The following is a 15,147-nucleotide window of genomic DNA, read 5'->3' on the forward strand; positions in this document are numbered from 1 at the left end:
TTTCCAAAGAAAGGGCTTGATTATGGAGCCCTCACATAAGCTGTCCAACTGAAATTATTAGAACTACTCAGCTAAATTAAGGATCACCGTGGTGAGTGAATATTTGCTCAGCCTAACCCCAACTAGCCCTAAACCTTACTACTGAGCTCAGTGGTTACTCACACAGTAGTTGTAATGAATTCAGTGTATAACTCCCAGTGCAAGTAACAGGTTCACATCCTGGTCCTGAAGCTCCAGTTCATCAAGGTACTTTAGCATATGCTTAATTTACGGCATATGAGTAGACTTATTGAAGTCAATGGAACTATTCCCAAAGTTAATCAGGTGCTTAAAGTGCTTTGCTGGATTGGTTGGTCTACGTGATTATTCTTCGTAAAGCACAACCATGACATATTAAAATGATTGTAGAAGTGGTATCTGCTTGCCGTTCAAATTCTTGCCTCTGTAGTTTGTTCACTCCCTACTCCTGATTAGAGCCTCAGTTCAGCAAAGCATTTCATCATGCAGCAGTGGGTTCATTCCTGGCTTAAAGTTAAGCATGTGTTGAAATACCTCGCAGCTGAATTGGAGCCACAAAAATTAGACCCAATCTATATTTTAAAGTTTTACTGGCATAACTGTGTCAGCAAGGGGCGTAAGTGTCTACCAAGTTACTTATGCTTAAAAAAGGCCCAGGATAGCTGCAATTTCAATGGTGTAAAGTGCTTTATACTGGTGTGGCTTATTGTAATTTGTATTTCACCTGCATAAGATATGTTGCCATAAATACTTTCACACTGTTATAATTATGTCTGTACCAGCGTGTGTGCTACAAGGGGCAGCGCTGTACCACTGGTGGCCTCCAGGGGTGAAAGTAACTTAATATTTCTTACAGGTCCTGTCTTATAGCAACCTGGCTCCTTGACAGCTCTTTAAAGCTCTTGCCAGAGCTTACACCTGCTTACTTTCACTTCTGGTGGCCTCGTTAAAGCAGCAATACTTTTAAGCGTAACCAAGCTTCCCACTTAGTCAAGAGGGGAGCAAATGTTATCACATGTCTCCAGTCATGTTTATGCTACAGCTAGAGCAGTGGACTGCAGCATAAACCGGCCTACCTGCACTAGCTTTAACTTAGCTTGCTTGGGTAAAACTAGCAGTGAAGATGCAGCAGCATGAACCCTAGCCAGGACAAGGGACATGAATACAAATCCTAGGTTGCAGACAGACTTGTACAGCCCATGTTGCTGCGTCTGCACAGCTCTCTTTAGCTGGGCTGACTTGATTAAAACCAGTGTGTGTGTACCACTCCAAATTTCAATCATACCTGCAACAGCAGTGTAGACATAGCCTTCCCCACTAAGCAAGACAGCTTGAATTCAACAATTGAGCCCTGCATGCAGGTAGTACACTGGTTGCAATCAGTTGTACAAAGGGGAAATATAGCCAACAGAGCTTGGTACTTTCTGAAAACTATACATTCACAGAAAATGTGGCGTGCTTGCGGATTTACAATGAAGAGGGAAGGAGAATCAGTGTGTTGAGTAAATTACTTGCTGAAAATGATTCTCTCAGCTCTAGTTAGCTTGAGACCCTGGATAATTCATTAACCACAAATCTATGCCTAGATGGGGCAACATAAGTAATTTGGAGTCTGTAGTCCTAATTAGGTATCATTTAATGGGCCAGTGCTCATTCTGCTAAGGCACAATTCAAAAGCAATTTGTTTAAGTTGTGTGATCCAGTTGCAAGGTGAGGGAGGTTTTAATATCTACTTTAATTTTGCATAGCATTAATGTGGTGGAGACTCCTACAGCTATACAGAGGGCATAAGTGAGGACCCAGAAGCAAATATGTCATGCTGCAAATCACATGGGCCACTGCATCATTACAAGACAGATGTCTTCAAAATCTTTAACGTCCATACAATTATTATTATTGAAACTGTCCAACTAACTAATGGCTCATAATTTAGGAAAGCCAAAACCACTGGAAAAATGTTAATCTTTGATTAAAACTTAAGTGGAAATATATCTTCTTTTTCAAGGTTCGAAACTTTTTTTTTTTTGAAATTATTTTGCACATAATTCACTGCTGTACGTCCCAATTCTGGACAGGAAGTGGAAGATGAAAAATATGAGAAAGTCTGTCCGCTCTATATTTCTGACCCAACCAAAAGAATAAAAACACCAAACATTGCATGCAAAAGGCATTCTCTTAGTCCATTTGCAGAACTAAGAAGTTCAAACTTGGTCTTTGGTGCTTCATGAGTGCAGGGGACTGGTCTCTTGGGTACATCTACACTAGCGAGTTTTTTCAAAAAAGCCGGGGCTCTTTCAAAAAATCCCACAGAGCATCTACACACAATAGTAAATCAGAAGAAAGTAGCACTTTTTCCAGTGGCCCTCTTTTGCTCCTGGATGAAGAAGAGTGCCTTTTTCCTAAAGATTCTCTTTCCAAAAGATTCCAAAAGATAACGCTTATGCTTTTACTATTTTAGCCTTAACCAACATATTTTGGCCTAAATCAAAGAGACAATACACGTTTACACTGATATGCAAGAATTATAGGCGAATCAATTGAACGGCTTGTAGCTGTTTTATTAGAATTTGATGGTGTGGACCCAAATGGGCAGGTGAAGATTGCAAACGGGCATTTAGTGCAAACAGCCATCTTGGTCGTATGTACGCATATACTGACTGAGCCAGAGCTAACTATTCATATTCTGAATCTGCTAAAGCAAAGGTTCGCCACACTCACACAGGGGAGTATAAGCTATGTCAAAGCGGTCAGTTTATTAACAGGCGCAAACGCCCTATTGATGCAGGAAGTAAAGTATAATTATCCACTAAACATCATCTTCCTTTACATCAGAGTCATACTCCCATTGTGAATCTTGCACTGCAGGTAGCTGCTTACACAAGATGCCCTGAAAAGATGGTGTAGAGTCATCAGAGCAAATATACCAGCAATTTTGCAATAGTGACTATACAATGCAGTTCTTATTTCAGTAATTAGGTATGCGGGGCAGAGGTTTTTTGTGTTTGTACATTATCTAGCACAATGGTGCTGGACTTGGTTGATATCTGGTGCTATAACCATATAAAGGCTTAATAATGATAATTATCATCATCATTCATGTTGCCATTGAAATTCACCCATTTGAGCAACAGGTTTGCTTGCTGACATTTGCATTCCAGGAAGACAGCCACAAGCACTGCTGATCTGATGCTTTCTCGGTTCAGCCTCCATCTGCTTTCCTGGAGTGACCAGCTAATGTGGAACATTAACTATGTTTGATAGTTTACTTGCCAAAAGCAATCCCAGTGGGTAGTTGGTGTAATGCTAAGGTGCACTGTTACCTTTCTATGAAATCATACAAACCCAGTCCTTTGTTCAAACCCTTTTTCTTGTTCTAAGAGTTGTTACCCTTAGGCCTTGTCTACATCATCGATCTACTTCAGCTATACAAACAATGTAGCTAAAGTCAACCTACCTACCACGATGTCTTGCAAGTGGTAAGGCTGATGGGGGTTTGCTTACCAATAAATGCTGGCTACTCTTCTCATCTTGGTGGAGTACTGGCAACTATGAGAGCGAGCTTGGAGATTGATTTATCATGTCTTTAGGAGACACTATAAATTTAAGGCCAGTGGATTAACTGTTGCTGCATTGATCCACTGCTTAATGGAGACAAGGTTTTAGATGTGAGTGGAGGATTGGATTTGTCAGTAAATGTGGATTTCACTGTTCAGGCACAAGCTGACGGAAAAATATTACCATCAATAAGAACAAAAAATATACATGGAGGCTGGGAACTTACTACTGTTTGTATATTTTGACATGTGATGTTGACAATTTGCATTTTAGCAATTACTAGGCTTTATTTTTTTTATAAAAAATCTGCTGTAATTAATTATATTCTGACCCAAACCCATTTGCCATACACCCCATAATTTCCCACTATGGTGAAAAGTCAATTCAGTAAAAATTGTAAAAAGATGCTTAAAATTAACATCAATATATTCCATCTAAATTATATATAAACATAAAGCAAATTCTGGCAAGGCTACTTACTGGGCCAGATCTTCAAGAGCTGTGCTAATTTACCACAGCTGAGGATTCAGCCCATTCATGTAAGGCTCAGAAATAATTCCATGTGATTTATGTGAGCAATCACAACTAACAACACAGCTTGAATTTTGCAATCAGTTGAGAGAATAAAAGAAACTTCCCAAAATGTGTTGAGTAAATCTGAATCGGAAGCAAATGTGAGGAAATCACAATCTGCTCACCACTTGAGTGTGGGGGAGGGGGGGGCGGGGAGGAGGGAAGGTAAACTAAAGCTGGGATTTTCAAAGGAGTTAAGGAACTTTGGTGCCTACATCCCATTGAAAGACCATGGGAATCAGATGCTTAATATCTTTAAGGGCTCTTTTGGAATCCTACATAAATTAACAAAGTAAATTGTTTTCCAAACTTGCAGTTTATCCTTGTTTATGATAGTACAGAAAACCCAGTTTGAAACAGTCAAACAGTACATCTTCAATACAAGCCTAATTACTTTAAGAGGGGTGGAATGGCCTAGGCATTACAGCACTGGACGGGAAGCTGGGGTTCTGCTTCCAGTTTTGCTGCTAGCTGAACTGGATGACCTTGGGCAGGTGACTTCATAACTCTTAAGCCTCATGTTCCCCAGCTCTAAAATGAGGGTGATGATACTGACTTCCTTTGCAAGTGTTTTGAGATCTACTGATCTCTGGTGCTGTATATCAGGGAGGCATTTTCACTGTTGACTTTAATAAGCTCAGGATCAAGCCCTTATTGAATGGTAGCGGAACTTTAAATGTTGATATTCTCTGGAAACCCCCAGGTCAGATTCGCAGTTAATGCAAATCAACGTAAATCTATGGTTTCTGGGAGTAAGATTTGTAGGACAGAGCTTTTAGGTTATTAAAAATACACTTAGATTTTCATTAAAAAGGACTTTTCTCTGAAACAAAGAATTTTGTGAAAAATAGTTAACATTAACAACATCTTTTACGCTCTATTGAACCAGAATTTGCACTCTCCACAACCCCATGCCTGGCTGGGCTGTCAGGATGCACTCCTCTTTCATGGTACCTGGTGCCTTCTCTACCCTGGAGAACATGTGGGGAGAAGACAGGGTTTCATGCCCCCCATCCTCAGATGTCTACCAGGGTTCACACGCCTTTTGGCTCTGTGCAGGAGGAAAAGGATGAGAGCTGCTTTCAGCTGTGGACAGGGGGAAGGAGAGGAATGGGGAGGGGAAAAGGAGTCAGGAAGGGATGATGATGACCTGGGCCATGGCTTTGCACACATCTTTTCTTCTCCCCACTTCACCCACACCACTGTGGCTGGAAACAGCTTGTCCATTCCTGACCACACAGTTTTGAAAGGCAGCTAATACCTCTAGGCTGCTGCCGGTCACCAACATCGCTCCTTCCTGTCCACTGGCTAAAATACCATCAGGAAGACATTAAGTCTTAAGGATGCCTTGTGCCCCAAGGGCCAGGGAACCTGACCGCAGCAGCTTCAGCAAACCTGGAGAGACAGGTGGCTCGGCAGGAGAGGGTGCCTGGGTGATGGAGCTGTCCCATGCTTCCTGGGAGCAGAACCTAGGACTGTAGGGGTGGGGAAAGAGGGGTGTAAGCCCCTGCCATGGAAGCTGCTGTGGAGCTTGCAGGTTTGGGTCTTGGACAAGCTGGGAGTTCCTTCCCCCACCACCACTCCAGAGCTTAGTTGAGGGGTGGTGAGGTTTCCCCTTGCCAGTGCTGCGTGGTGCTTTTGGTACATGGAGGGCTTGGCTCCCCCTGGCCAGCGCACTAGGCCAGCAGGGCTTGGGTTCTCCTGGTGTGCCAGCCCAACCAAAGGAAGTGGTGGAAATGGTGCCAGCCAGGCTGTTGGTGAGCAGAATGCTCTGACACATGGCTGGTATGTTCATGATTTGAGTGGGGGGAGGAATATGGAGGAGCAGTGGGGCTGAGAAGGGAGTGAAGGGACAAAGCACGGAGGGGACAGCAAGGGGAGCATGTAAAGAGCTGATAAGTGGGCAGCAGAGACATCACAGTTCACAACCAGCGCTGGCCAGAAATGGGATCCCAGTGGGACAGGGTCCTGTTGGCCAGGATCCAGCACACAGTGGGGGCTGCGCTGATGGACCAGCAGATGAAGCAAACTGTCCTGCGCACGGCATCTTTGCCATCAGCCTTGCAAATCCACCCCCAGTGCTGGTCCCTGTGCTCCTTCCTCCCTCACAAATGGAGGGCAGGCAGCTGGCAAGCAGAGGGCCAGCCAGCAGCAGAAATGGCTGGTACTGATGGGGATGGGGCGAGACAGGAAATATAGGAAAATTTGCCCATTTTTAACAAAAAGTCGGGGCACATTCAGGAGGGCTTAAATTCAGGACCATCCCTTTAAAATGGGATGTCTGGGCACCCTATTAGATGGTCAATGAAAGGGGAAAAAAATCCTGCATTTCCTGGCTGTATGTATACATTATTGATACTGCCATCAATTTGTGCCTGGTAGTTGGTGATACAAACTGTGATAACTTAACATAGTCCATGCTCCGTTTCCTCGAATCAACACTCACAAAAGTCAAAGCAATGCTGCCGTTTCTAGAAGGCCCGATCCAACTTCCATTTTCTCCAGGCAAAGAGAATTGCTGCCAGTGATCTGGTTTGTATCTAGATCTCTATGTACAGAAAAAACAGGGTCACCTCCCGTTCTCAGGAATTCAATGCATCTTCTCAGCTGCTGTCACTGGACTCACACCAGCACAGAGTGTACTCACCATAATAGTCCGGTAGCTTTATCCTTGAAAAGTGGGGATAAAATACAGCAAATACAATCTGAATATCAACATTGGTCTTGTCTTGCATTGTCAAGCCGAGAAATCTGGAACCCACAGTGTTAACATCTCTAAGCTGCTCCAACAAGGGAATATATACTGTTAAATCTTGGGAGTTATTTAAAATGCCAGTGAGTATAATAGCAGTGCTCTGAAATAACCATTTCATCTGCCTACATTACTCTAAAATTAATGAATAATGAAGCGATGCCCTTCACATTCTCTTCCCTTTCCATTCCAAGATATATTGATCAGATGACATTTATTTAAGTTTGGGATAATGTATTAATTTCAAGATAATTATTCAATATACTTTTGTCACTGTTGATATGCTTCAATGTCATCCGGGGGCCGAGGGATGAATAAACTGTTATCTGACATTGCTGGACAGGGTGCTAGAAATAAATGCAATTTTTCTCCTTGAGAAAAGTCTTATGGATTTTTTGGAGGGGGGAGAGGAAGAGAGGAGAAAGAAAGAGGGTGTTATGGCAGAGTAGCAACAGACTAAGAGGGTAAGTATAAAAAAACCCGATGGTACTGTGGGACAAACTGCTCTTTCGTTGTCACTGGGGTCAGACTGATGCTCAGCAAAGCTGACAGAGCCCATCCTTAGTGGATGCCACTGCAATATTAACACTCATTTGGAGCAGATGTGGCTAAAAGCATGAAACATTGAACAAACAGCTGCCACAGCTCCAGTGCCATTGCAGGAGCACTTATGTTCTATTAATGCACTGGGCTGCAGAGGCTGGTAGGGCAGTCTGTATTCCCCCTCTGTTCTTTAGCAGATGGGTCAAGCGATGGCATTTTGGATAGGCACCATCCTTTTGTGGGAAGTCACCATGTTGCTCAAAGCCCTCTAATAAGAAGTACTAGCTGAGCCGTTTTCACCGCAGCAGCCACCACATTTCTGTTACCTCCAGTCATTTGATCAATGTAATTTTACTCCAAATGTATATGTTTGCTCCTCCATAATACCTACTCTTTTGTCTTTAGGCTTTGTGTCCCTGCACGTGTCACCTGTGGAGGCAGACTGCTGTACGCAGACAGACTGGAGCAGATTCTGATGTCAGTGGCTGGCCTCTAAATCTGGAACAACTCACATGGAGCCAGATGGAGTTATTCCAGGTTTATGTTGGTGGAACAGATCAAAGCTTGTCCCATAGTGTGAGTAAGAAAGACAGACATTATGTAGATTTTATCTGTAAGAAGAAGCAATCCTGTAGCACTGTAAAGACTGACAATTTAATTTATTAGGTAATGAGCTTTTGTGAGTAAGAAGACCCACCTACTAAATAACATGTTTTTTTGGTGAAGTCACAGACAAGCACAGTCCTTCTGAGACTATTCTCTGTGGGCAGTTCTACACCGGAGAGTTATTTTGACATTGGAGGGGTAGCTTGGTGGTTTGCATGTTGGCCCCCTAAATGTAGGGTTGTGAGTTTGATCCTTGAGGGGGCCATCTAAGGATCTGCGCAAATAGATTAAAAAGGATGGTGCTTGGTCCTGCTAAGTGAGCAGGGGGCTGTACTTGGTGACCTCCTGAGGTCCCTTCCAGCTCTATAAGGTGTGTATCTCCTTCTGTGAGGGATAGCTCTTTTGAAATAGGTGTGTTGAGACAGAGGCTGTGTCTACACATGCCCCTCTCCTTTGGAAGGGACATGTTAATGAGGCACTGACATGCATATTCAGTGCCTCATTAGCATAAAGGCAGCCAGGCATGTTTCAAAAGTGCTGCTTTCGAAATGCAGACTGGCTGTATAGATGCAGGTTTTTCAAAATGAATTGGGAATAAGGGAATCTCAGAGTGTGGCGCTTATTTCAAAGCTTCCACATCTACACAGCCATTCTGCATTTTGAAAGCAGCACTTTCAAAATGTTCCTGACTGCCATTATACTAATGAGGCACTGAATATGCATGTCAATGCCTCATTAACATGTTCCAAAGAACCTCATTAACATGCCCCTTCCAAAAGGGAGCTGTAGTGTAGCCACGGCCTGTGTGCAGCAGCCCTGTTTCAGAACAGCTTATTGTGAAATAGACCTGCTGTGTAGACGTACCCTGTAAGAGTAACTGAACATAAAAAAAAACAAAAACACAGTATTTGTGAGTTGATCCACTCTGGCACCTGAACTCATAGTCTGTGTCCACATTTGCTCCCATCCTACATCAATGTGCTTGCATACAGCATGCTCTTCAAGTAAGCATGCTAAAAATAGTTGAGTAGCCATGGCAGCAAGGTCAGTGCCTTGCCTACCAACCCATCTGGAGCCCTAGCCTAGACCTATAATTGGGAAAGCTAGCCCCTGCCGCAGTGCGTGGCTATCCCTGCTACCAGGGCTATCCAGCCATTTTTAGCATGCTAGTTGCTGAGAGCTAGGGCAAGTCTGTCTGTGCAAGCGGGGAATTACACCACCAGCCCTGAGTGTAGACCTAGTGGTTGAATTAAGCTGACTGTTAAAACCCAGCACAGGACCTGTGAATGGGTCTCTTGATTTAGAAGCAAAGTGGGCTGTATGCCACATACCCAGTGTGCTTTCTTCAGAACTGAGAAGGCACGTTGGAAATGCTCACAGGAGGTTGTGAAGACCAGGACTCTAACAGGGCTCATAAAAGAACTGTATCAGTTCATGGAAGCTAAATCCATCAATGGCTATTAGCCAGGCTGGGTGGGAATGGTGTCCCTAGCCTCTGTTTGTCAGAGGCTGGAAATGGATGACAGGAGAGGGATCACTTGGGGATTACTTTTTCTTTTTATTCCCCCTAGGGGCATCTGGCGTTGGCCACTATTGGAAGACAGAATACTGCCTTTAGCATCAGAGGAAGGACTAGAAGAGGAGTCAGCAACCTTCCCGGGGTGGAGTGCTGAAATGTGACCTTTTGACCTCTATATGAGGTCTGAGTACCACTCATACTTTTTAAAGTCACTAATAGTCTTACAGCTTCATTAATAAATGAAGATGCAGAGCTTTACCTTATAGGTGGCGGCTGGTAGCTTTAGCTCGTCTTTTGCTAATCCACAGGTGGCATGACTTTGAGCAAGCTCCCAGCTGCCTCAGGGAGCTGGAGCAGGGCTGAGCTCCTGCCTTGCCTGACGGTGAAAATTGACTTGCATGCCACTCCTGGCAGCCATGCTGGGGTTTTCTGATCCCTGGACTAGAATAGAGCAGAAGTAGCATAGAAGACACATTCTCAACATGTATTTTCCTTGAGAGAGACAAAATGCAAACCCAGGAACTGTGACTCGCCAAGTGGGTAAGCATTAGAAAGAAAGGCTCCATGCAAGCCAGGAAGATACCGATTTAAGAAAAGATAATGTGGGTGAGCTGTGCATTAAAACAACACATTGGGTTTGTAATTTCACTCCTGTGTGTGTGGTGAAATTCCCCCAGGGACAAAGAGCCTTTGACAAGGACCACATGTAAGAAAGCCTTCTCCTAACTTCCCTAGGACTTCTGGGGTATGAGATAGCCACTACCACCATCAGGGATTTTGGAAGACAGGCAGCAGGATTCACCAAAATTGTATAAATCAAGGCAATACAAAAATGGGTGTGGGAGCTACTTCTTCTGAAGTGAGCCCCTAATTCCCAGTATTGTCACCAGAGATGCCCCTGGGTTCCATGTGTTAATCCTACAGATTGTGCTTCTGTTCCCTAGTGTGCCATGAGTTCCCAGCACTTCCTGGGGAATCCCTGAGGGTGATAGGACACCTGTGGCAGTAATCCAATAGAACCAGTGGTTGGCAGTGGGGAAAGGAGTGTTTCTCTACACTTGCTGCCCTACTGGGAGAAGTATGGGGACATGGTACTCTCCATCTCCAAAGATCTCATGGATGATGGGAATAGGCCTGAACTATGTGCCAAAAGACCATAACAAAGGCAAAGCAGCCAGCTGGCACATCTAGAAAACCCAGGCAGAGTGGAGAGCTCTTCCAGTTCCAGGAAGCTGATATGGGTTGCTTGCTATAGAAAGGATAGGACAGGAGCTTGTGTACTCTTGAAGGCAGGAGATGATGAGAATTGCCTTGAGACACAGGAGTGGAGCTAAGTAAAGATACTCAGTTAGTTGAGTTCAGTGTAATAAGTGGTAGATTCAGAATCCTCCCTGGTTTTGCTTATGTGCTCAGTGTTAGGCAAACTTTCATACAGCCATTTGTTCAAGGATCCTTAACTTTTTCACTTCTTTGACATCTTGAAGGCAAAAAATTGTTGAACCCTTCATGTTTTCGAAAGTTAAAATTTGATTTGAAGTTTGTAGGTCTTTATGCGCTTCCAGTGCACCTTGGCATAAATACATTCTGGACACAGAACTATCTGAACAGCCACACATGGCCTTCATTACCTTGCTTATATACTTTTCATCCCACCAACCCATCCCTCATCTCAAGTCATGCCTGTAAGGATGCAGGACACAGTGGGCTAGCTTCTGGTCTTCTCTTCAGGCTGTTTTGTTAATTCCAGCAGTGCAACGTAGTCAGAATACCTGGGTGTCTGGCTACCTAGTATGAGGACAGTTGCCTAGAGGTTTCAGGCTGCAGTAAAGGCTTTTTTTTTTTTTTTGCCATTCCCCTAACAACGCTGGGCTCAGGAAATGGGGGTAGTAGAACAGTGGAACTTCTGCCAGCTAGTTGATCCCTAGCTGGTGTTAAATTGCCTTTGTGGCAATGAGGATTGATCAAGCATTCATACAAGGACCTTATAGAAAGGAAGCCCCACCATGTGAGTGTTTCTCAATAAAATCAGTTTATTTCCCAGATGGCCAGCCAACTTTTACTTTTCTCATTCACACATCATACTCACAGCCCAAGGTGTGGATGAAGCTTGGAGGCTGGCTGTGCACACGCTGCCTCAGATGATATTTGCTGGTCCAACTCCAGAGTGGCCCAGCACTTGGGCCTTTTATCTCTGTGGGTCCCAAAATTCCTCATTCCAAATCATCTCTTCCTTGCTAATGCAACATCAATCTGTACCTTGTTCCTCCCACCCCGTAGGCACCTTGCATGATCGGGTTCATCTTCCTTATTTGTAGTTGTTTACTGCTGTCAATTGTCCATTTTATTGCTTAGTCAGCCACACCAGCCAGTTCCTGGTTCACCTGGCTATGTTTCAGTAATTTCCCACTCTCTCCTCCACTCATATTTTCATTCAATTAGAGAGATTATACACAATTTTGTTTCAATTCATATCAGTGGCCCAATGGCCTCTTGGAGTTGAGGCCTGCAGGATGTCAGGTAGGATGTTCATTAGGCTATTCAGACAAAGTTGGGGAAAGACATCTGGTTTGCAAAGGCAGCCTAAGACCAGCTAGCTTCTGGGATCCCTGCCCTGCAGCAAATACAGTTTGGCTGGACCAGAGAATCTGGCCCGATATTGCGGTCCCCGGTTTCAAATGCAAGGCACAATTTTGCATTCATTTCAGTTGGAAGGATCGTTTAAGTTGGCAAAACTGACATGCAACTAACGAGAATAATGAGAACTTTAAGGGAAGCTATTTATGCAGAATAAAGAATGGCGGTAATTTGGATTTAATAATAACAGTAATAATAATGTCTCCTGGCTGCTGGCATTGCCAGCTTGCATTTCCTAATTGCTGACTTTGGCAACTGCTGACTCTTCCACTCTGGCTTCCTCTCTCCTGGCTCACCTCCTGACTGTGTGTTGGCTCCTCACCAGAGCAGCCAAGTTTCAGCTGGAGGCTGAGAAGAAATTTGGAACCCATTACAATTCCATGCGCAGATTGTGGGAACTGACAGGGGTCAGGCTTCCTTTGAGCATGCGCACTTGTGGCAGTGAGCAGCAGGCTGGCTTCGGTAAATATTAGAGGCTGTAAAGTAAACACTGGAGCAGGAATGAGGAAAAATACACAACAGTGCACGGGGTTGTTCTCAGAGCACTGTGTCCACCGTACACCCAACTCAAGCTCCGCTGGGCCTTCTGCGTTTAAAAATCTTTTATGTGGCACTTGAAGAAATATTAAGACTAGAGTGATGGGGATCATGAGGCACTGGGGACTAAGCCAAAGCCCACTGGAGTCAATGATGGTCTTTGCATTAACTTAATGGACCTAGACAAATCATGATCATGATAAGCAAAAATGCCCTGAGCCTATACAATGGAGATGTCTAAACTGCAGAGTTCTGTTGACAGAAGTCACTGTTGACAGATATTCCCCAACAGAATCTCTGCCTGCAGAACATGTCCGCATCTAACAGGGGCTCTCCCTCGTCAATGCCCCCGTTGATAGAGAGTGGCCAGACTGCCCAGCCTTCTGTCAACAGAACAGCCATCTGGAAGCTCTGCAAACAGGACAGCGTGGTGAACAGGAAGTCCTCTTTGTCGACAGAGGGGCCCTCTGTGTGTCTACACTATTTTTCTGTCAACAGAATCTGTCTACAGAGGTGCTATGCCTCTGACTTTCAAGACAGAACTCTGCCAGGGAAAAGGCTGTGTTCTATCGACAGATTCTAGACAGAATGCATTGTAGTGTGGACGCTCCCTAGTTTTGTTAACAGAAGGCCTCTTCTGTAGACAAAACTTTGTAGTGTAGACACAGCTTGCGAGGCCACGTTTACCCCTTCTGAAGTCAGTGGGATAGCCCATGCATAGCTGAGAACTCAAGTTACCCAACAACTAGCAAATCATTTCTAAAGTTCTGCATATGAAATCATCTCCTGCCCAACTGATTTCTTGAAGTCAACAGTACTATGCACAAGGTGTAAAGTTAGGCATATTTCATACAGGGGCTTTGGACTTGAATATGGTACTCCTCCCTCCCCATGAAGCATTCACCATCACAACAGGCAGCAAAACTCCAGGGAGCTGAGTGGCTGTCAGTTACCATGATAAAGGATGTGTTGTCTTGGACTTCAGCATAATATTCCACGTGCTTTCCATGCTTCAGTGTTCTCTCCACTCCCACACCACATAATAGTAGTGAAATACTCAATGAGCAATCAGAAGAAACTAACAAAATTATGTACTTGGTAGCTAATTCCATGTAATTTGACTTCTGTGTGGACATTGATGGTGGGACTCAATGACACATTCTTTTTAAATATAGTACTTGTGGCAGAGTTAGAGCTGTTATGTAATAATGTAAGACTACAGATATGTAACCTAGCTAGTGAGAGAGTGTAATTTACGTTGGGGTAAAGGACCATTTGTTATACAGCAACAATGTATGAATTCAATTGGGCTGTGTCAGAAAGAAGGTGTTCCTGAGTTCTTGTTCTGGCTTCTTGTTAAGAAACACCTTAGCACATATTTGAAAGGCAACAGGAGGATTTATTGACTTTGAAGACCATATATCTTGTCTCCAATGAATGTGCAAGTCTTGGTTTGCCTGAAAATCAAAAAGGGTCCTAAACAATCAAAATACCTCTGTCACTTAAACCTCAGTGGGCCACTGTAACTCAGTATTTGAAAATCATTCCAATCATTTAATGCCTAAATATGGAAAGACATTTGACATTTTTTGCTTCAGGAGTGGGATTTTCAAAAGAGTGTAAAATAATCAGCAGTACAGATTGAACCTCTCTAGTCTGGCACTCTTTGATTCAACAACATCTGTGGTCCAGCATGATTTTAGTTAGCTGGATGACCACTTATCATGGGTGTGGCCAAGTTTTCTGTGGACCTATAAAGTTTCTTTACAGCCACCAGTCCTGGCTCTCAGTGTTCTGTGTTGTCATTTCGCTGTAATTTACCCCCAAATGTCTCCTAAGAGTACAGTAAGCCATGGAAGTGGCGATAATGCAGCTAGACAATATTTACCTCCTTTTCATCTGGCAAATTCTCCAGTTCAGCACTGGGCAGATCCTGAGGGTGCCGGACTACAGAGGTTCCCTTTGACTTTCAGTGCCACTTATGCTCCCAAGTCTCTTATTGGCTGAAAAGTCCCACACCAAATATTTTAATTCAGATCTTAATCCATGCTAAATCATCTCAGAGGGGTTGCTGTGCCAGTCTGTAGCTTCACAAAATGCAAGCAGTCCTGTAGCACCTTGACAACTAACATATTTATTAGGTGATGAGCTTTTGTGGGTGAGACTCATCTTAAACTCTGAAGAAGTGGGTCTTATCCACAAAAGCTCATCACCGAATAAACAAATGTGTTAGTCTTTAAGGTGTTACAGGACTGCTTGTTCTTAAACCATGAGCATATGCTACATTAAAGTTAGCTATACCCTTAAATAACACCCTGGAATGTGATCTAGAAATAATTCTTAGAAACATGTGCGTGCATTTCGTTAAGAAGTTCCAAGCTGTTCTCCATAATGCAATGTTCAAATATCT

This window comes from Carettochelys insculpta, chromosome 4 (assembly GCF_033958435.1).
Source record: "Carettochelys insculpta isolate YL-2023 chromosome 4, ASM3395843v1, whole genome shotgun sequence".
NCBI lineage: Eukaryota > Metazoa > Chordata > Testudines > Carettochelyidae > Carettochelys > Carettochelys insculpta.